This window comes from Panthera onca, chromosome A2 (genome assembly GCF_046562875.1).
Source record: "Panthera onca isolate mPanOnc1 chromosome A2, mPanOnc1 haplotype 2, whole genome shotgun sequence".
NCBI lineage: Eukaryota > Metazoa > Chordata > Mammalia > Carnivora > Felidae > Panthera > Panthera onca.
This window is the reverse complement of record NC_138340.1, coordinates 142454311-142476046: the sequence shown is the minus strand read 5'-3', so window position 1 is coordinate 142476046 and position 21736 is coordinate 142454311. Positions and strand designations below refer to the sequence as shown.

The following is a 21736-nucleotide window of genomic DNA, read 5'->3' as shown; positions in this document are numbered from 1 at the left end:
TCCAGTAGAGTTCCCTTCCTTCCACCCTCCTTCGTAATACTATTGTCACACCAATTGCATCTTTATACATCATGGCCCATCAATATGGCCTTATAGTTAGTGTTTTATGCACTTGTCTTTTAAATGAGAATGCAGAAGAGTTTCAAACAAGATTATATACATTTTAACATTAATACTTAAATGTGTCATCATCTTCACCACTTTTTATTTCTCCATGCGGTTGTGAGCCATTATCTATTGTCCTTTCAGTTCAGCCTGAAAAACTCCCATTAGTATTTCTAATAGGGCAGATATACAAACACTGGATTCTCTTAGTTTTTGTTTAGTAATGTCTTAATTATTCTTTCATTTTTGAATGATGGTTTTTGTGAAATAGATTTCTTGGTTGATAGTCTTTTTAATTTATTTTTACTATTTTATTTTTTAAAATACTTTAAATATGTCATCTCCCCGCCCTCTATTATCTCCCTGCCTAAGTACAAAAGGAGGTACCTCCAATGGGATGCAAATTCTCAATAAGCTGATTCTGCAGCAAGTAATAGTTATAAAATCTTGGAGGGAACCTCAAGTGAGAGCTATGGAGAGTGAACGAAAGCAGAAAGATTTTAGGAAAGGAGGAGCAATAAAAAAAATTCATATAAAAATTATATACTATAGAAACATGAAACATAATGGGAATGATCACTTACCTCTTAACAGATACCATGGAGGTCAAAAGACAGTGAAATAATATCTTTGCAGTGCTGAAATAAAAAGGAAATAAATGTGCCAATTCAGAATTCTATATTCAATGACATTACTTTTCAAGAATGAATATGAAGTAAAGACATTTTCAGACAATGGAACAATAAGAGTTATCTGAAAGGATTAAAGGGAAAAGCAATCCCAGCTCACAAACTACCAAGAATAATGTTTGTTCACAAAAGCCAGATTAGAAAACCTCGCACTGCATGAGACATTGGCTCAAATACTCAGACGGGTTTTGTCTCAGATGGGAGGGTAAACAATCTTAGATGAAGTAAATGCACTGGCCCCACTGAGAAGCTTAAAAGCAAGACCTAACATTTTACAGTGCTTCTGAAGACATTAATAGCATCCAAGGACAAACTCAAGAATATTTATAGCATGCAGAAATATCCAGCACCCATAAGGAAAATCTATGATCTCAGGCCTCCTACTAAAAACTATGGTAGGCAAAGAAGCAGAAAATAGGACTCCTGATTACAATAAGACAAATAATAAAAATTGACCCAAGTATGATACAGATGATAAAATTAATAGAAAGGGATATCAAAAGTTAGAATATATATATTTTGCTTGTAAGAAGTGTATACTTTTTAAAATAGCAGAGAACTGAAAAATAAAACTTAAAAGTTTCATTCACTATAGAAGAAATGAATTCACTTAGGAATAAATTCACAAAAGCCATGCAGTATCTCCACACCAAAATCTACAGAACACTGCCAACTCAAATTAAAGGACACTAAAATTGAATGCATCTCATTATATTTTGGGAAAATCAATCACTTTATGGATTCAAGACAATAACTATCAAAATTACTACAGATACTTTTGGAGAAATTAATGGTGATTCTAAAATTTTATAGAAATAAATGACCCACTAGAGCCAAAGAGGTTGTGAAAAACAAGTATCCAGTGGTCTGATTACACTACTGAATTTTAAGGCATAATATAATATAAATGTATAATCATCAAACAGTATGATATAGGTGAAAGAATGGAGATATATGGAACAGATACATGGAACAGAATAGAATTCAGAAACAGACCCAACCATAAGTTTTCAATTGATTTTCGACAAAGATGTTAAGGCAATTCAATGACAAAAGAAAAGTTTTTGCAAAAACTCATGCTAGAACCATTTGGTTATGTATTTAGGAGAAAAATGAACACACACAAAAATTAACTTGAAACAGATCAAAGACTAAAATTAAAAGTTAATATTATAAAAACTTCTTGAAGAAAACATAAAAGAACATTTTTATTGCCTTCGATAGGCAAAGATTTCTTAGGTAAGACACAAGAAATGCAAGTCCTAATTGAAAAATTAGGAAATTGGAGTCTCAAAATAAGAACACTTTATCTTCAAAAGATGCCATTAAGGAAACAAAAATTCAAGCCACCAAACGGGAATAGTTTCAGTACATATAAGTGACATATTTGTAGCCAGAATATATCAAGAAATCTTATGAACCATTTATAAGAGGGCAAACAGTCCATTAAAAAAGTACAAATATTTGGACAGATAAATTGACCAATAAACACATGAAAAAGTGTTTAACATCATTTGTCATCAAGGGACTGCAAATCAAAATCGTAACTTCACATTATTACACATTTATTAAAATGGTTAAAAAGTTAAGAGGTGCTTGGGTGGCTCTGTCAGTTGAGCATCTGGCTCAATATCGGCTCAAGTCATGATCTTGAGCCAAGTCTGGCTCTGTGTGCTGAGCATGAAGCCTGCTTGGGATGCTTTCTCTCCCTCTCCTTCTGCCCCTCCCACACTCGTTCTCTGTCTCTCTCTCTCTCTCTCTCTCAAAATAAACAAATAAACTTTTTTTTTTTTAAAGAACTGTCTATACAAAGTTTTGTAGTAGATGTGATGCTGCTAAAATGTAATACATTGTTGGTAGGAACTTAAAATGGAACAGCTACTTCAGAAATAATATTTGGAAGTCTCATAAAATATTAAGCATATAATTATCATCATTCCCAGGCATTCATTTCTATGTATTTACTCCATATAAATAGGAACATTTTTCAATATAAAGACAAGTACATATGCCCAATACAGTTTGACTTTTAGTACTGAAAGCCCTACATGTTGAGAAACCCTTCAATCCTGGGCAAACTGGGATTTGTTTTTTTCCATCACCCATAATACAGATGTAAGAGTAAATAAATAAATAAGTTGAAAGTTTAATGAGTAAAGATATTTATATATTTTTAAAGTGCCTTTCTCTAAATCACATTTACAAAGGAGCAAAAATAAGTTTTCAGTGTTGAAGTCTGGCAGACAACACATTAATCAATAATCAAAGTGAACATCATCAATCATGATACAAACGGAAATCTTGTGCTACTTGATAGGATGCAACGAAGACCATGCAACATGTATCTGTGATATTCTCGTCAAAAAGTTCAGCCTGCATATAATCGTAAGGGAGTATCACAGTTAAGCTGTAATTTTCAAATGTATTAAGCTACTGAAAGTCAAGGAAAGGCTGAGAAACAGCTCCAGAATGAAGGAGATTAAAGAAGTATGACATCTAAATTAAGATTCTGAAGTTGACACCTTCTCTATTAACAAATAATGGAGAGGCAATTGGTAAAATGGAACAGGCTGTAAAGTTAAGATGATAGTAATGTATCAATGTAAATTTATTTATTATATTGATCCCACTGCAGTTATGTAGGGGAATGTCTTTTTATGTAGAAAATACACCCTGAAGTATTCAGGGATGATGGGCATTAAGTTAATAACTTGTTGTCAAATAACTCAGGAATAATTTTTCTATACTCTATCTCTTGTTTTTGTAAGTTTGTGATTGTTTAGATATATAAGAAAACACTTAAATCTTCTAAATGAAAAAAATGACACCATATCTAAGGCCTGTAAAAAGTTACAGTTTAAGAGAAGACAAATGGTCAGAAGCCATCTCTGTTTAATGAGGAGTTGCTCTAGTACACAAGATTTGCTGAAGAATAGTCTGGGGCTACTAACATGAAAAAAAATCTCTAGTTCAAAACAGTTATTAAATGTTAAACACATTAAAGAAACTAAAATAAAATTACATTGGCTATTAAAATTTCTACAAAGCACTTCCATTTTCATATTCAAACATGTGAAATACAGTTTTAGAATTCAAAAATGATTTAAGTGCATGGAAACTCATCCAATAAAACTTTACACTCCTTTAAAAGTTATCGATTGGGGTGCCTGGGTGGCTCAGTTGGTTAAGTGTCTGATTTCGGCTCAGGTAATGATCTCTCAGTTTGTGGGTTCGAGCCCCGCGTGGGGCTCTGTGCTGACAGCTTGCTCAGAGCCTGGAGCCTACTCCAGATTCTGTCTCCCTTTCTCTCTGCCCCTCTCCCGCTCACACTCTGTCTCTGTTTCTCTCAAAAATAAACAAATGTTAAAAAAATTTTTAAGATACTGATTAAACTTATTAACATTGAATTCCACATATTCCCATTTTAGTAAAGTATGTCACTTTCATGCAAGTTAATTTTTCAACATATATTTTTTATACTTTGGATAACTAATAGATTTTGCCTAACCCTAGACAACATCTCTTATGAAAAAATTATCACAAATTCAAGTGTATTTAGTCTTTGTGAAGTAAACAGAGTGAACTGGAAATTTCATTTATGTCCAAGTAACATTCCAAACATGATTCAATAACAATACTGGTACAAATTATTTTCCCTCAGTTATACACTACAGTATTTTGAAAAACTAGGAAAAATCAAATGAATTACATGGACAATATTATGATTTTCATTCTTTATAAGTGTATTTCAAAGGAAGAATGGGTGATTTGAGGGAGAGCTCACATTCATTAATGAAAATAAATTAAAAGTTGGATCATGTAAGTATAAGCATAGCAATAAAAAGGGTCTTTGCCATTGATGGTGATTTGCATTTACCTCTACATAAATAGAATAAAATTTAGGGGAAATAATAAAGAATAAAAAGAAAGTGAATGAAAGAAAAAAAAATAGCCATTCAACCCTGGCTTCTGGAAGATAAACTGTATGACTAGCCCAAGGGCAATTTATAATCTTCAGCACAGCTTCCTGGGGAGCCTGCCAATAGGCAAATGCTAAAGCCAGAAAAACTGCCTTCATAGCTTGACATCAGAGCTCCAAGATGGCTATCAGAGGCTTAATGGTGACCTGAGGTTCTGACCTTCTCAACAAAATAAGGGAAATTTAGGGGAAAGAAGTCGGAATATGGATTGGTAAGTTGGTGATCTGTACATGGTCCTCACAGGTCATTCTACCTGGGTATATCAATGGTATATACTCCTCTTGACACACTAGACCCAATTATAAGAGTTTGGAAGAAAGTCTATTTTATACAAACTTGTCTTAATTCTTTATAATTCATACTTACTTTATTAGGCACCTCAAATATTAATGTCTTTTGAGTGCACTGAAATGAATATCAATGACTTCAGGTTGTTTCTTTTCTGATTCTAAACCAGAAGATAACAGAAGCAGCATTTAGCATGTACATTCTAAGTGCATTTTTATTGCCATTGGTAATATAGCTGGATATGATTATGTGCTAGGTGATTGCAAAATAAACAGAACTACATATGGCTAGCAGTTAAAGACACTACAGACTGTCTTGTTTAATCGGTTATCTAAGAGATTCATTTTTCTAATGAAAAATTACTAGAGCCAGCATTAAGACATTTATAAATATAAAAACAACAAATAAAAATGTCCTTAAAAACAAGCAACCGTTCAAGTTACTCTTTGTGGTAAATTTGTTGTAGTACACCGTTGAGTAAGGATAAACAAGCTAACGAATGGGAAAACATATTTTACTAAATGTCACTTGCATGAATTAAACTTTCACAACTACCCTAATAAAACAATTCAATTAGGAAGAGTTTCACATGTTTGCAATTTGCTTGAGGTACAAATAGATGGCCCTCTTAGGAGCAAAATGTCACATTTTCATCATTTTCTGGTAGATATTTAAAAGAATTCAGACATACAAAAATTATCTTCAATTTTTTTCTTCACTGACATTATAAAATAGAACTTAAAATAACAGTTTAGTAATTAAGATATTATAAATTGAAGCTTTGTGTAAAGTTGAATTATATATAATTATCTATGCTCTAATCTGGAATATTTTGTAGTCTTCATTTTGTTTTTAAAGATATTAAAAGTTTTAAATTATAAAAGCTTTCCTTTTAATGTTTAAGTCCTTTTACAAGTATTTAACTTGAGATCATTGTAAATTCACATTCAGTTCTAAGACATAATACAGAGAATAATACATCTTGCATAGCTAGAGTAAGAAAACACAACCAGAAAATTGACATTGATACAATCCACCATCCATGTTTGCATTTCAGCAATTTTAATTTGTGTGTGCATACGTGTGTGTGTGTATTGAGTTCTGTGCCACTTTATTTTATAGGTAGAATCATATGACTATCATCACATTCAAAGTAACAGTTTCATCACAAGGATGACTTATGCTACCCTTTTATAAGCCACATCCACCTCTCTCCCTCTTCTTTGTAACCCCTACCAATCACTAACTTTGTTGTATGGCTCTATAATCCAATCATTTCAAGAGTGTTATATAAATTTAATCATACTGTATTTTCAGATTGGCCTTTTTTTACTTACCACAATTCTCTGGAGATTCAAGTAAGTTTTGTGTTATCAATACTTTTTTTTTTTTTCCAAGTAGTATTCCATGGTATAGATTTGTCACAGATTGTTTTACCATTCACTTATCTAAGGACATTTGGGTTGCTTTCATCTGGGGGATATTATAAACAGAGCTACTATAAGCATTTGTTATAGGTTTTGTATGAATATAAATTCTCAGGTCTTTGGGACAAATGCCCAGGATTAAATTTACCAGGACACATGGTAATTATATGTTTAATTGGTTAAGAAACTATTATAATCTTCCAGACTGGGTATACTATTTTACATTTCCACTAGTAGTGTGTATAAGTGATCCAATTTTTCTGTAACCTCACCATAATCTGGTATTATTATTCTTTATTTTAGCCAATCTGATAGGCAGATAGTGTTAGCTGTGGTTTTGATTTACTTTTCCCTAATGACTAATGATGTTTAACATATTTAGTGAATATATTTACTTCCCGTATTTACCTTACAGTTAAATGTCTAGTCATGTATTTTGCTCATTTTCTAATTGATTTTTTTTTTACATTTTTCTATTGAGTTTAGGGAGTTCTTCATATATTCTAGATACCAGTCCTTTGTAAGAAATGTGGTTTGCAAACATTTTCTCCAAATCTGTAGTTTATCTATTCATCTTTTTAATAGGGTTTTCCATAGAGTAAAAGTTTTTAATTTCAAAAAGGGCAATTTATCAATTTTTCATTCATACAGATCATGCATTTAAGGCTAAGGAAGTCTAAGAACATTTTGCCTAGCCATAAATTTTCTTCTTTTTCACTTTTTGTAAATGTTTTATATTTTCATGCTTACGATTAACTCCATGATCAGCTTTGAGTTAATTTTGGTATAAAGTATAAAGTCTGAGGGTTTTTTGGAAGGGGTGGGGGTATAGTCTATGCATGTCCAATTTTTGGAAAATGCTATTCTTCCTCCATTGGATAGACTGTTGTTGCGCCAATCTTGTTTCATCAATTTTGTTTAGTAAAAAATCAGTAGGGCATATTTGTGCAAAACTACTTCTGGGTTTTCTATTCTTTTCCATTGAGCTATTTCAATGATCTATCTATCCCTCTTCTGGTACCAAAATTCGATGATTATTGTAACCAGTACACCTTAACATTGGTAGAGTGATTAATCTTACTTCATTACTTTTATTCAAAATTGTTATATCTATAATAGGTCTTGTTCTTGTCCATATAATTTTTAGAATATACCTAAAATGTCTACAAAGAACTTGCTAAAATTTTTCTTTTCAAAAAAATTTTTTTAATGTTTATTTTATTATTTTAAAAGAGAGAAAGAGCTAGAGCACAAGTAGGGGAGGGGCAGAGAGAGGGAGACACAGAATCCAAAGCAGGCTCCAGGCACAGGCCCGACGTGGGGCTCGAATCCACTAACCATGAGATCATGACCTGAGCCAAAGTCAGACGCCTAACCAACTGAGCCACCCAGGCACACTTGCTAAGATTTTAATAGAAATTGAATTAAGCCTATAGATCAATTTGGAGAGAACTGACAGTTTACCAACATTGAGTCTTCTAATCCATGAACACGGTATTTCACTCCATTTATTTAGGTCTTTTTTGATATCTTTCATGAGGATTTTGTAATCTTCAACATATAGTTCCTACATGTTTTGTTAGATATATCCAAGCATTTAATTTTCATTGTATCCATTGTAAAAGTTTTTTTTTAATTTTGGTACCCATATATTCATTATTAATATGTAGAAATAAGATTGATTTGTTTGTGTTAATCTTGTATCCTAGGACCTTGCTGAATTCACTTAGTTGTAGGAGTTCCTCTGAATATTACTCAGGGTTTTATATGTAGACTATCATGTCTTTTGCAAATGAGAACAGTTTTATTTCATCCTATGCAATTTGTATGTTTTTTACACTTTTTCTTGCCTTGCCCTATTGTGCTGGTTAGAATTTCCAGCACCATTTTGAATAAGTATGGTGAGAACAAACATTCTTGTCTCATTCCCAGTCTTAAAGGGAAAACATTCAACTTTTAACAATGAAGCATTCTATTGCTGAAGGTTTTTGTACATGTTCTTTTTCAAGTCAAGAAAGTCCCATTCTATTCCTAGCACTTAGAGTTTTTATTCATGAAGGGGTACTGGACTTTGTCAAATACTTTTCTGCATCTACTGATATTTTAAAATAATTTTTCTTGTTTACCCTATTGATACTGTGGATTTTATTGTTTGATTTTCAAATGTTAAACCAGACTTACATAATTGTAATAAATCCCACTTGATAATAATATATAATTATTTTTATACATTGTTGGATTTGATTTGATAATTATTTTGTTGACAATTTTTATCTATGTTCATGAGAAATAATTGGTTTTTAATTTTCTATTCTCATAATTTACCTCATTTTAGTTTTATGGTAATTCTGGCCTCATCAAATGAGTTAAAATCTCTTCTGGAAAAGAATGTAGAGAATTGGTATCATTTCTTCCTCAAATGTTAGCAAAACTCACGCGTGAACCCATCTTTTCTTAGTATTTTCTTTTTTTTGGAAGATTAGTAATTATTGATTGAATTCTTTATTAATCTATGTAGGTGAATTTATATTATCCATTTCTCATTGCATGAATTTTGGTAGATTGTATCTTTCAAGGAATTGGCCTATTTCATCTAAATTATCAAATTTCTGGGCATAGAGTTTCTCATTTTATATTTTAATTTTAATGTCCATGGGGTTAGTAGTGGTGATCACCTTTCATTTCTGATATTAGTTATTTGTGTGATCAATGGATAGAGAGAGACAGAGAGGCAAAGAGAGATATAGAGCTGTTGGGTAGCCTAGCTAGGGGTTGGTTAATTTTATTTCTTATTTCAAAGAAGAAGCTTTTGGTTTTGGGTGCCTGGGTGGCTCAGTCCATTAAGTGTCTGACTCTTGATTTTAGCTCAAGCCATGATCTTAGGAACCGTGAGATTGAAAGCCCAACGTTGGGCTCTAAGCTAATTTCACAGAGCCTGCTTGGGATTCTCTGTCTCTCGCTGCCCCTCCCCACTCACGTTAGCATGCTCTCTCTCTCCCTCTCTCAATAAATAAATAAATAAATAAATAAATAAATAAATAAATAGATAGAAGTAGCTTTTGGTTTTGTTCATTTTCTCTACTGTTTTCTTGTTTCAATTCTATTGAGTTCTGACTTTATTATTTCCTTCATTCTGCCTACCTTGGGTTTATTTTGCTCTTCTTTTTCTGTTTTCTTAAGGTAGGAACTTAAGGACTTGAAACCTGTCCTCTCTTCTGTTTAAACACATAGTCCCATAAATGTCCTTCTCAGCACTATTAATTGCATTCTAAATATTTTGGTATATTTTCAATTTCTCTCAGTACATAATTCTCATTATTTTAAAAAGGAAATACATATACCACCAAAAAAGAAAAAAAAAAAAACAACAACAACACTATATCAGGTGATACAGTTACTAAATATAAAAAGAATTTCCCCTGTTTTCATATTTAATGATGAGGCAGCCTGAAGGTTTTTCTCTAATCATGTAAAAATGAATTCCTATATGAACATGTATGTAACACTATTTTGATAGGAGGGGATAATATAAAGGTTTCATTTAACATTTCTTGTATTAATGGTCCTTCTTCCAGGTCATGAGGGTGAAGTGGTTTTTTGAAAGGTTGAATGGAGGTTGTACATTCTACCTAAGAGGTCAGAAACTGGCAAAATAAGTATTTGTGGGTCACAGATTCACATAGCTATATGTGAATAAATCTAGTCAAATTTAAACTTATCAATTGATCTTTATAGGCTCTCCCATTCTGAAAGGTGAACATCTGTCGCACATTAGATTAGTGTAAATTCAGAGCAGAGCCCAGTCATCTCCATAAAGTCTAAGCATGTTCACATTCTTAGTGTACAACCACTTTGGTAAATGACTATGTTTCTTTAGAAAGACTAAGAAAAAGATTTACCCGAGTGAATATAGAACTTGGGTCTAGCCCAATCATGCTAATTTACTCACTTGTGCAATTTGCCTTAGAGATGGGCAAGTCATCTTCCCACCTCAGGGTATATACACTTGCTATTCCCACTGCCTAGAATAATCTTTCCCATCATGACATCTTGCTTAACTTCCTCAATTCTTAAAGGTCTTCATTAAAATTTCACTTTCTTAATGAACTCTTCTATGGCTATCCTATTTTTATGTGTACTCTGACCTTAATCCTTTACCATTTGTTTCTTTATATGTCCCAGTTGTCTTGCTTACTAATTGAATTCCCACTAATTCATGAATTCCATGAAGGCAGAGAACTCACTGCTATATTCCCATGTGTCTAAAACTGTGCCTGGAACATAGTACTGCTCAACAGTGTTTACTGAATAAGTAAATTACTAATCACCTCTCCTAATGGTTAAGAATGAGCGATCTGGTGCCAAATGTTTGGGTTCAAATCCTTGTTCAGCCAATTTGTAGCTGTGTGATATAAGGAAACTTACTTAACTTCTCTGTGGTTTAATTCATTCATCTATAAAATTAAGAAAACAGTAGAATTTATCATAGGAGTTGTTAGGACGATATTACGAAATATTTTTCACAGTGCTTTGCAGACAGGAAATGCTAGAATGCTAGTTCTTATGGTAACTTTTTTGTTATTATATTACCATATAAATATAAAGATTAGAAAGATCATTAGAAATGTATCTGCTAAATTATGTATATTGGTTAACTTGGGGGTCTGGTAGTAAAAGGCATAGTTTACATATTTCTGTATTGTTCAGGTAAAAATAACTATTAAAAAATATATGTATCTGTATACAATGTCTCTCTCTATAATACAGATACATCTATTTACCTATCTGCTGTTTATCTCCTTTTCCTTGGAAACAATTATTCTATTAATTCTACTCATCGCTTTCCACCAATAAGTGATTACAGATATATTATTTTTCACATCTAACAAGGTCCTCTGGTGAGGCTGATTTAGGATTCCTTTATTGCCCCAAAGGTCCAACTCTAACATCTGAGAGTTTTATTCCTTGGGGCTTTTCTTCTCAACTTCCCAGGTAGCCTGCTTCTCATTTGCTCCACAGCTGTGTGGTGGTACTTCAATTAAGAATACAGACCCATAGCTATCAAAACCAGCAATATACTCAATGAAATTTTGAAGCTCCCATAGACTCACTTAGTGTTTTCCCCTCAAGAAATCCATGATATTTCCCTTCAACCAGCATGTAAATTCATTTACTAAATCCCTGTCATGACTGAAAATCATTTGTTATATTTCAGTAATCTCAAAAGAAGTAAGAGGAAAAAATGTTTTAGAAGATTGTTTTTGTTTCTTATTATAACATATAATTATTATTGAAAATTCTTGGGTACAAATACAAAGATATAAACAAATAAAAACAAATAAAAACAGTCAGAATGCCATTAAAATATACATTGTACAGCAATGAGCATTTACCTTAAGATTTTTATGTAATTCTGTGTATTATCCTATACTATATACACATATGTATGTATATACACATATTTACAAATATCTATGTGTACATATATATCTTATGTGTTTATTTTCACTTTTAAATATACATGTACATATTTATACATATAAACATAAGTGTGAAGATACACATAAACACTAATATTGTAAATTTACACTCTAAAATAAAGGTACCATTTTATATGCTCAAAGAACTATCAAAATGGCCATATTATTTCACTCTCATGAATTATTTTCTCACTCTTTTCTCTTCCCTTCTCCTCCTCCTTTTCTTTATCCTCCTCCTCCTTCTCCTTCTCTCTCTCTCTCTCTCTCTCACTTTAACCAAAATGAGGGGAATAACATAATCACATTAAAGTATACTTTCTTTTAAAATTATAACTTAAAGTTACCATTATGTTTTCAGCCATTTATAATTTTTTTTCATTTTGTGAAAAGCATTACTTATCAAATTATTACCTTTATATGGTCTTATTTTAATTTTATTTAATGAGGTTGTTATGGACTGAATTGTATCCCCTCCACACCAAATTTGTATGTTGAATTCTTAATCCCCAGTCCATCAGAGTGTGACTGTATCAAAGATAGGGTCTTTGAAAGAGGTGATTAAGTTAAAGTGAGGTCATTGGGATGGGCCTTAATCCAACACAACTGGTGTTATAAGAAAGACACAGACATGAACAGAGGTAAAATAATGTGAAGATACAGGGAGAAAATGAACATCTACAAGCCAAATGGAGAGGCCTCAGAAGAAACCAACTCAGAAAACACCTTGGTTTTGGGCCTCCAACCTCCAGAATTGTGAGAAAATAAATTTTGCTGTCTAAGCCACCCAGTTTGTGTTACTTTTTTATGATAGCCTGAGAATACTAATACAGGTATTAATATACATATGCTGAAAATATATTTTCTAGTTTGCCATTTGGTTTTTGTAAGTAAACATTTTTGAAGCATGACTTAATGCCAGAAAAGTATATCATCAGAATTGTACAGCTTCCCAAATTTTCTCAAAAGGAGTAGACCTGGGTAACCACTCCTAGGTCAAGAAGTAGAACCTCATTAGCCCTCAGAATCCACTCTCTGTTTTGTTTTTAGATCTCTAAAGCGAGCAACTGGCAATTTTAACTTTACAATTCAAAATTGCTTTTTTTTTCGTTTTTTTTAATAATTTTTTAATATTTATTTATTTCCGAAGGAGAGAGAGCCAGAGCATGAGTGGAGGAGGGGCAGAGAGAGACAGAGAGTAGAGCATGAGTTGGAGAGGGGCAGAGAGAGAGAGACAGACAGACAGACAGACAGAATCTGAAGCAGGCTCCAGGCTCTGAGCTGTCAGCACAGAGCCTGACGCAGGGCTCAAACTCACAAACTGCAAGATCATGACCTGAGCCAAAGTCGGACACTCAACCGACCGAGCCACCCAGGCGCCCCCAAATTTCTTTTTTTTTCTAATAAATATTCAATTCATCCAGTACCTTTTACTTTTTTTTTTCTTCACTGCACTGTAGTTTCACCTGTGTCATAAACTACAACCACATGTTCATAATTCTTTTTTGGGTTTTCTATTCTCTCTCATTAATTTATTCCTGAACAAAAAGCCAAGTTGGTGGCATATTCTCTCAATTTTTGACTCTCTGAGAAGATCTTTACTTTGTCCTCATTTTTCAAACATGTGTTTGCTAGGTTTAATTTTCTGGGCTAGCAGTTTCTTTCAGACCTTCAAAGATGTCAATCCATTTTCTTTTGGCTCCCTTTGTTTCTTTTGAGAAGTCAACAGTAAGCTTTAATGTCCCTAATTAGAAAATGTTTTCATTAGATTGACTATTATGACTATTAATAATTTAACTGTAAATGCACTTTTCCAATTTGGAAACTTCTAGGAGGGAAAGAGTAGCATTAAATATGACACCAGAAAAAAATAAACATACATACATAACTCAGTATTATTTATGCAAACCATCACATATAGTCATCACAACAAGAAGTCTGGTAGGTTTTCTTTACATTATTGGAGTTCTTAGTTTATCTTGAATCTGGTTGAATGTCCCATTCTCCCCACAGCTTTTAGAACTCTGATTATATTTAGGTTAAAATTCTTTCAACTATCACCTGTCTGTTGTTTTATTTTCTGTATTTTCCATTTGTGTCACTTTCTATGTTCCAGATTAGGTATTTTCTATTGGCCCATTTTTTCAATACACTATTCATCTCCTTAGTCTCTTTTTTCTGATGTTAAACTCATCTACTGAGCTCTTAATTACAGGTATTATATTGTTTGGCTCTAGAATTGCCACTGTATTTTTTATGGATCCCAATTCTCTGAAATTCTCGTTCTCTGGAATCATTATTTTGCTAAAAATAATAATTACAAGGTTTTGTTTGCAGTTTATATTTCTTATAATCTACATGTGAATAACAATGCAAATCTCTTTTTTTGTTTCCACTGATTCTGTTTCTTTGTAAGTATGGTGATTTTTCATTAAACACCGAATATTTTGTTCGCAAAATTTTAAAATCTCTAAATAATCTTATGTACATCTGGAAATAGTTTATTTAGTTTATGACTATCAGTAGGTTTTGATGTAGAGTGCCTTAAATTAAATCAGAAACTGAATCCAAGCTTGTGTTTTCAGGCCTTTCTTTATCTGCTCTTAATCCTAGGTGATATCCCTTCACTTGTTCCAGGTGAGGGTCTGGAATGTTGATAAGAGCTCTACATCCTGGGGAGGTCCTGAAAAATATTTTTATCTCTAGAAACATGAGACTGCCAGAAGCTGTGCTTACCTTAAGCTGTCTGCATCCTTTTTATCCTTTCACCCTGCAGCATTTACGTATGTGCAAGTGACTCAAGGAGAGGAGTAGTCCAGTGTAGGAGGCTTAATTCTCTATGCCTCATTTCTCTTAAGGATCCTGATTCCTCAAGGCATGGCTACCTTGCCATCTCAGAACTCTAAATTCTTCTCTTTCCAGTCTTAGGAGATTACCAAAAGATTTCTCAATTGCTGCTCTCTGTGTCTTCTCAGCTTCTCAGTCATGTGCTACATGTTCTTTGTGAACTGGCAAGTAGTTTTATAATGTTGGACTTACCAGAGAGATTGTCTTTTCTTAATAGGATCTTAGCCCATAATATTCTCATTGCCTTGCAATTTTTAGATGCCTTTAATATTAATCAATTACTATGAGCTCGTAACTATCGCTACAAAATATAAAATAGTGTATTGAATTTTATTAATCATAATGGTTCTAAATTTGTGATGTTTAAGAGAGAATGGTTCAAACATTAAAATCAAGTTGACTTTATTCTTATAAGCTATATGATTTTTAAAATCACACCAATATTTTTGGGTCTTTCAATTTTTATTGATAACTTCTTGGAATTTGTAGTAACTATTTTTAAGTATTTTTAAACCTTATTGTCAAAGTTTTCTTAATCCTTCACCACTTATTTCTTGACTGGAATTCCCTTTTGTGTGTATACAGATTTATTTGCTTTAGAAGTCTACTGATTGGTGTTCTAATTTGATAAGTTGCTTTTTGGGTCAAATGTGTAGCTTCACTCTATGGTTTCTTATTACCCTTTAAGTTAGTTCTACTCTTTCTTGAAACCCGTATCTTTCTCTTTCTTGTGATTTTTTTTTTTGTTTCTTTTGATGTAGTATTTTTATAAATGTAAAGAGTAGTCATGCCACAAAACACAATGAGAAAATAAATTAGGATTTCCTGTGCCTAAAATTATCTTGAACTGTCCTAACATATAATTGGCAACTTATTAGGATATAGGATTCAAGTTTCAACACCATTTTCAAAAATTTTTAATTCCAATGTAGTTAACATACAGTGTTATATTAGTTTCAGGTGTACAATATAGTGATGCAACAATTTCATAAATTACCAAGTGCTCATCAAGGTAAGTGTAACTCTTAATCTCCTTCACCTATTTCACTCATCACTCTACCTGCCTCTTCTCTGGTAACCATCTGTTTGTTCTCTATAGTTAAGAGTCTGTTTTTTGGTTTGTATCCCTCTTTTTATCCCCTTTGTTCATTTGTTTTGTTTCTTAAATCCCATATATGAGTGAAATCATATGGTATTTGTCTTTCTCTGACTGGCTTGTTTCACTTAGCATAATACTCTCTAAATCCATCCATATTATTGCATATGCCAAGACCTCCATTCCTTTTTATGGCTAGATAATATTTCATTGTGCATGTGTACACACACACGTGTGCATGCATGTGTATCACATAAATAGAGATATAAAGAGATATATATCACATCTTCTTTGTCCATTCATCTGTTGATGGACATTAGGCTGCTATATATTGGCAGTGTAAATAATGCTGCAATGAACAGAGGGTACCATATATCCCTTAAAATTAGGGTTTTCATATTCTTTGGTCAAATGCCCAGTTGCCATTACTGGATCATAGGATATTCTATTTTAAACTGTTTAAGAAACCTCCATAATGTCTTCTACAGTGGCTTCACCAGTTTGTATTCCCACCAAGAGTGCAAAAGGGTTCCTTTTTCTCCACATCCTTGCCAATACTTGTTGTTTCTTGTGTTGTTGATTTTAGTCATTCTGGCAGGTGTGAGGTGGTATCTCGTTGTGGTTTTGATTTGCATTTCCCTGATGATGAGTGATGTTACGCATCTTTTCATGTGTCTGTTGGCCATCTGTATATCTTCTTTGGAGAAATGTCTGTTCATGTCTTCTGCCAATTTTAACTGGATTATTGTTTTTTGGGTGTTGAGTTGTATCAGTTCTTTATATATTTTGGATACTAACCCTATATCAGATACGCATTTGCAAATATCTTCTCCCATTCAGAAGGTTGCCTTTTAGTTTAGTTTAGTTTTTTTTTTTTTTTTTTTTTTTGGTTGTTTCCTTTGCTGTGCAGAAGCTCTTTATTTTGATGTAGTCCCAATAGTTTATTTTTGCTTTTGTGTCCCTTGCCTCAGGAGACATATCTAGAAAGATGTTATAGCTGATGTCAGAGAAATTACTGCCTGTGCTTTCTTCAGGATTTTTAGGGTTTCAATTCTCACATTTACATCTTTAATTCATTTTGAGTTTACTTTGTGGATGGTGAAAGAAAGTGGTCCAGTTTCATTCTTTCACATGTAGCTGACAAGTTTTGTTGAAGAGACTGTCTTTTTCTCATTGCATATTCTTGCTTCCTTTTTGAAGATTAGTTGACCATATAATTGTGGGTTTATTCCTGGACTTTCTATTCTGTTTCATTGATCTATGTGTTTAACATCATTTGTGTCTCAGAAATTAAAATATTATAATTTCTGATATCTGTCCTCATGAATCTAGATGCCTCTTTTCTTCTTAGATGTTATAGTTTTCTCTTTGCCGGATTCATTAATTTTACCATAATATGTGTGGTTATAGATAGTAGAGATTGTTTTGTTTCATAAGTCATATGAAACATACACTAAGATACATTTTAAAATCTTAAAAGTTTGTCTGTATTCAGCTGTGCTGAATATGAATTCATTTATTTAGTTATTTCGTTAAAACTATGGTGCCCTCATGAACACCAAATATGCCCCTACTTAGGACTGTTATGGATGCATACTGCTTTGTACATTTTTTACAATTATATTAATGGAATTGTAGTAAAGATATGAGTTAAGCCCTTTCTCAAGAAGATAATTTAAAAATGTGAACAAATGAAATAAAAATACCCAATGCCTGAGTAACTTAGAGAAACACATGTTCACATGTTCATATATCACACATATTTCTGTCAGGTAAGCCATTCCAATCTCTAAGATAGCTTCTATTACCTTCACCAATGTATCTGTAAATATTCTTTCAAATGTTACAAAAATCTTATATTATTTCCCTAATATTGACATATTGAGCTTACTTGCAGAGAAGTTCAAAGTTACATTTAATAAGTTTACACAAATTGTCAAAATGTAAGCTCTGTTACTCATTGTCTCAACATGTCTATAATAGTCAAACACTTATGAGTTAAAATATTGAAAACACATTTTCCTTTTATGAAAAAGAATTTGTAAATTTTCCTTTTTTGGTAATATTGCCCTTATTTTATTTGTTTATTACTATTTGTACTGTACAACCTATATTCATTTTCTAGAGCTGCTATAATAAAGCACCACAAAGTGGGGGGCTTAAAACAACAGAAACGTATTGTCTCACAGTCTTGGAGGCTAGAAGTTCAGAATCAAAGTGTCAGCAGGGTCATGCTCTCTCTCAAACCAATAGGACAAAAGCCTACCCCTTCCTCAGCTAGCTTCTGGTTTTTGCTGGTAATCCTTGGCATTCTTTGTTTTGTAGATGAATCATTCTAATCTCTGACTCCATTCTCATATGGCCACATTTTTCTCTTTGTGTCTCTGTTCCTGTGTTTTCTTTTCTTATAAGTACAGGAGTCATATAGGGCCCATTCTTAAGATAAATTCATCTCAATTAATTACAACTAGTTAACCCTATTTCCAAATAAGGTCACATTATGAGGTCCTTAGGGGTAGGACTTCAAGATAGATAGATAGATAGATAGATAGATAGATAGATAGATAGACAGATATTGATATATATATATATATATATATATATATATATATATATATATATATATTGGGGGGACATAATTCAACTCATAACACAAGGAAAATCTATAAAATATTTTAGAGTAGTAATTTCAAAAATGATAGAAAATACTCAATTATGTAAAGCCAAAATTACCAAATAGTGTAATCTCAACATCTTACAGTCTCTCAAATAGCCAAGCTAAATTTTAATCTTTTAGTTGGTAATTAAATTATTAACATTCACTGTGATTAAGGATAGTAGATTAATAAGCCAACTACAGTTTTAGTGATTAGATAGAACTAAAACTTCAAGCTGAAAACAGAGCAAAGGAAGACATTCCAGATATCCTGAACATTTTCCATTCTGTACCCTTTTAGTGTGAAATTATTTTGACAATGTTTTCCATAAAGTATATAAACCAAAGATCTTGAAAAGAAGTACCTGGTTAAAGATAATTCAACAAAATAGTATTTGTCTTTTATGAGTCTCAAATTGATTTTATTCTCTTTATGCTACCTTTTCTCTTTATTCTTTTGTCTAGAAGAGTCTCAAATTTTTGTTGGATAAGTACCATATAAACACATTGTGAAATACCTGGGCTCAGCACACAGAGATTCTGATTAAATAAATCTGGAATGTGATACAGATATTTACACCTTTAACTTTCACTCCCCCTCTATGTCTATGATTCTATCCAGGTATATCATACATCACACTTTGAGAAGCACTACTTTTTTTGTTACTAGGAGTTACACAGTATTTTTTAAGGTCCTATATTCTCTTAAATTTTGAACATTCTCTATCAATTTGTAGATTTTTTTCCAGCTGATTTTATTTCTTGATACTAGAATTTTGATCTACCCATGAGATTTCTTGAGGTTACTAAAACTACCTGAGTTAAAAAGATCAAGTGTAAATAGGTTATCAAATGGATGGGCCTCCTTCATATGCACAATTCACTTATTCTTTTTAATTACTGCCTTTAAGACTGCATTGTGAAATACTCCTTTCCACATCTGGATGATATTGAAGGCAAATACTATAGTTTTCCAGGCAGAACTGGGCATTAGAACACTTCCTTCATTATGTATTTTAATCCCAGTGACCTGAACCCAAATTTCAAGTTCATTTTCCAATTTAAATTTTCTTCCTCTCCCCTCTATACGGCTCAGATGTCAGGAACATTTGCAATAGAGAAATCGGATACAGTCTTCCCTTTTCCTATTTTCATCTTGTTTTGTACTTTACTCCTCTGCTCATAATGCTGTTACAAATTCCTCTACACTTGGACTGATGAAAGAGGATGAAGTAAGGAGACAGGTGTCAGAATGGAGTGAGGGAAGAGCAGAGAGACAGACAAACAGAATCCGAAGCAGGCTCCAGGCTCCAAGCTGTCAGCACAGAGCCTGATGTGGGGTTCAAACCCACAAACCAAGAGATCATAACCTGGGCTGAAGTCAGACACAACCAGCTGAGTCATCCAGGTGCCCCTGGCTCTTCCAGTTCTTATAGTTCATCATACAATGGGTTCAACTGCTGGGGTCTCTCTATCTCAATGGGTGCCTCACTCTGAAATAGTATTTGAAAGTGGTTCTAGCGTTTCTACCTTCACTCACCTCTTGCCCCGTTTTTAGAAGCCCAGGGTGCTCCTATTCTGTCTTTAACCCTTCTCTTGCTATCACAAACACTTTTAGCCACACTCACTTTTTTGGCTTTTCCAGGTAAGACTGAAAACTGGGGTTTTTATTCTGTTTAAGTCTAGGAGACCTAGAACAATTTCTTTCAAGAATGTTCTTACTCATTTCACTTTTGTAGCAATGCAAGTGTGATTAAGCTATTTTAAAGATCAGCAATAACTGTTCTGGGATTAAGATGTTATTCTGCACTTCTCAAATACTCCCTTGAAGCACCTCACCTACCTTTCCCACAGAGGCATAATGATGCATAAATCATTCTGACAATTCTCTTCAAAGGAATTCTCGCTCACTCTCTCTGATCAGCCTCCTGTCTTTTCAAAGACATAGGCTAAGTATTGATTGAAGAAGTGTCATTGATTTGTTTTTGAGACCTCTAATGCAAATAGTTTAACATCTCCCATTTGAACTCTGGGGAATTTGATGCTTTACTTTTAACCAATTGATCCACATCTGTCAGGAATTTGAGTCAAGTTGTACTCTCCTATCTAACACCCAGGTGGAGGGGATTCATCAAAACTATACAGTTCTGTTAAGAAGTATCAATAGAACAAGCTGTACAGATTGCCCAAAGTGTCTAGGTTCTGATAATTTGAGCTGCATCTCCTGTCTACTGGGACAAGGGCCAAGTCCTAAGCTGCATAGGTTTCCTCTCAATATTATTAAAAGTGCATAAAATTAGTAGTCATATTTGGGATAAGAGTTGAAAAGGGTAATTCTAAATCTGGGGGAAAGATCCAATGGAAAAGAGCAGAAGAGTCAAATTCTGAAACTTAAAAGAGTGACCACAAAACCAAAAGCATGTGAACCAACAAAAAGCAGAACAGGGAAGATGGAAGAAGGTATGAAAAAATCAAAGGAAATGTGGTGGCTTTTATTCACTTCCAAGGTGCCTCTACAGGAAGCTAAGACTGGCTAAGGCATACTCAAGGCAGCTTTGTGTGTTTTCCAAGATTTTTGGGTCCCCCCCCTTTTTTTTTTTTTTTTTGCTTTTTTTCTCTTTTGAGAAAGTTTACAAATGCTTAACTATTTATTTTCCAAAGCATCTTAAAATAAAAACTGTATTTATTATTTCCATTATGTCAAATCTCTTAAATGTGCTCATCTCTCTAAATATCAAGGTACAAACAACTGAAACAGCATTTGAAAAAGCATTTGCCTTAAGACATCATCTGTTTTAAGGATATGGTATCAAGTGAAGATTTTCCATTTCTGTCATACCTTTTAAAAATACTTTAGAATTTCATTTTAGCTTTTGAGGAAAAAAAAGCAGAAATTCATTAAGAAATTCTTAAATTTCATTAAGCAATTTATTAAGCTACTTTTTGGTTTGGAAAATTTAAAAAAATCATTATAATTTCTTTCCACTTTTAAAAATGATTTTAATCTCATGACTTTTAAGGCTATTTAATAATTTGATAGTGTATTGTTTGCTCTGAGTTTAATTAACACATTTTCTTCTATGTCAAGCAATCTCTCTACTGGAAAACAGTTTTTTCATTAGTGACTCTTAAGTCTTTTCTAATTATGAACAATGTCTCTCTATACACCCG

The 21736-nt window shown here is 32.8% G+C and overlaps 1 long non-coding RNA gene across 4 annotated transcripts in view; it reads right to left on the bottom strand.

Annotated features, from left to right (window-relative positions):
- LOC132679466 (uncharacterized) overlaps positions 1-21736 on the bottom strand; it is a 404100-nt gene that overhangs the window by 246002 nt on the left and 136362 nt on the right. For all 4 annotated transcript variants that reach the window (XR_013552869.2, XR_013552866.2, XR_013552867.2 and 1 more), the window contains exon 3: positions 690-743. This is a non-coding gene — a long non-coding RNA (uncharacterized LOC132679466). The remainder of the gene's footprint in view (positions 1-689; positions 744-21736) is intronic.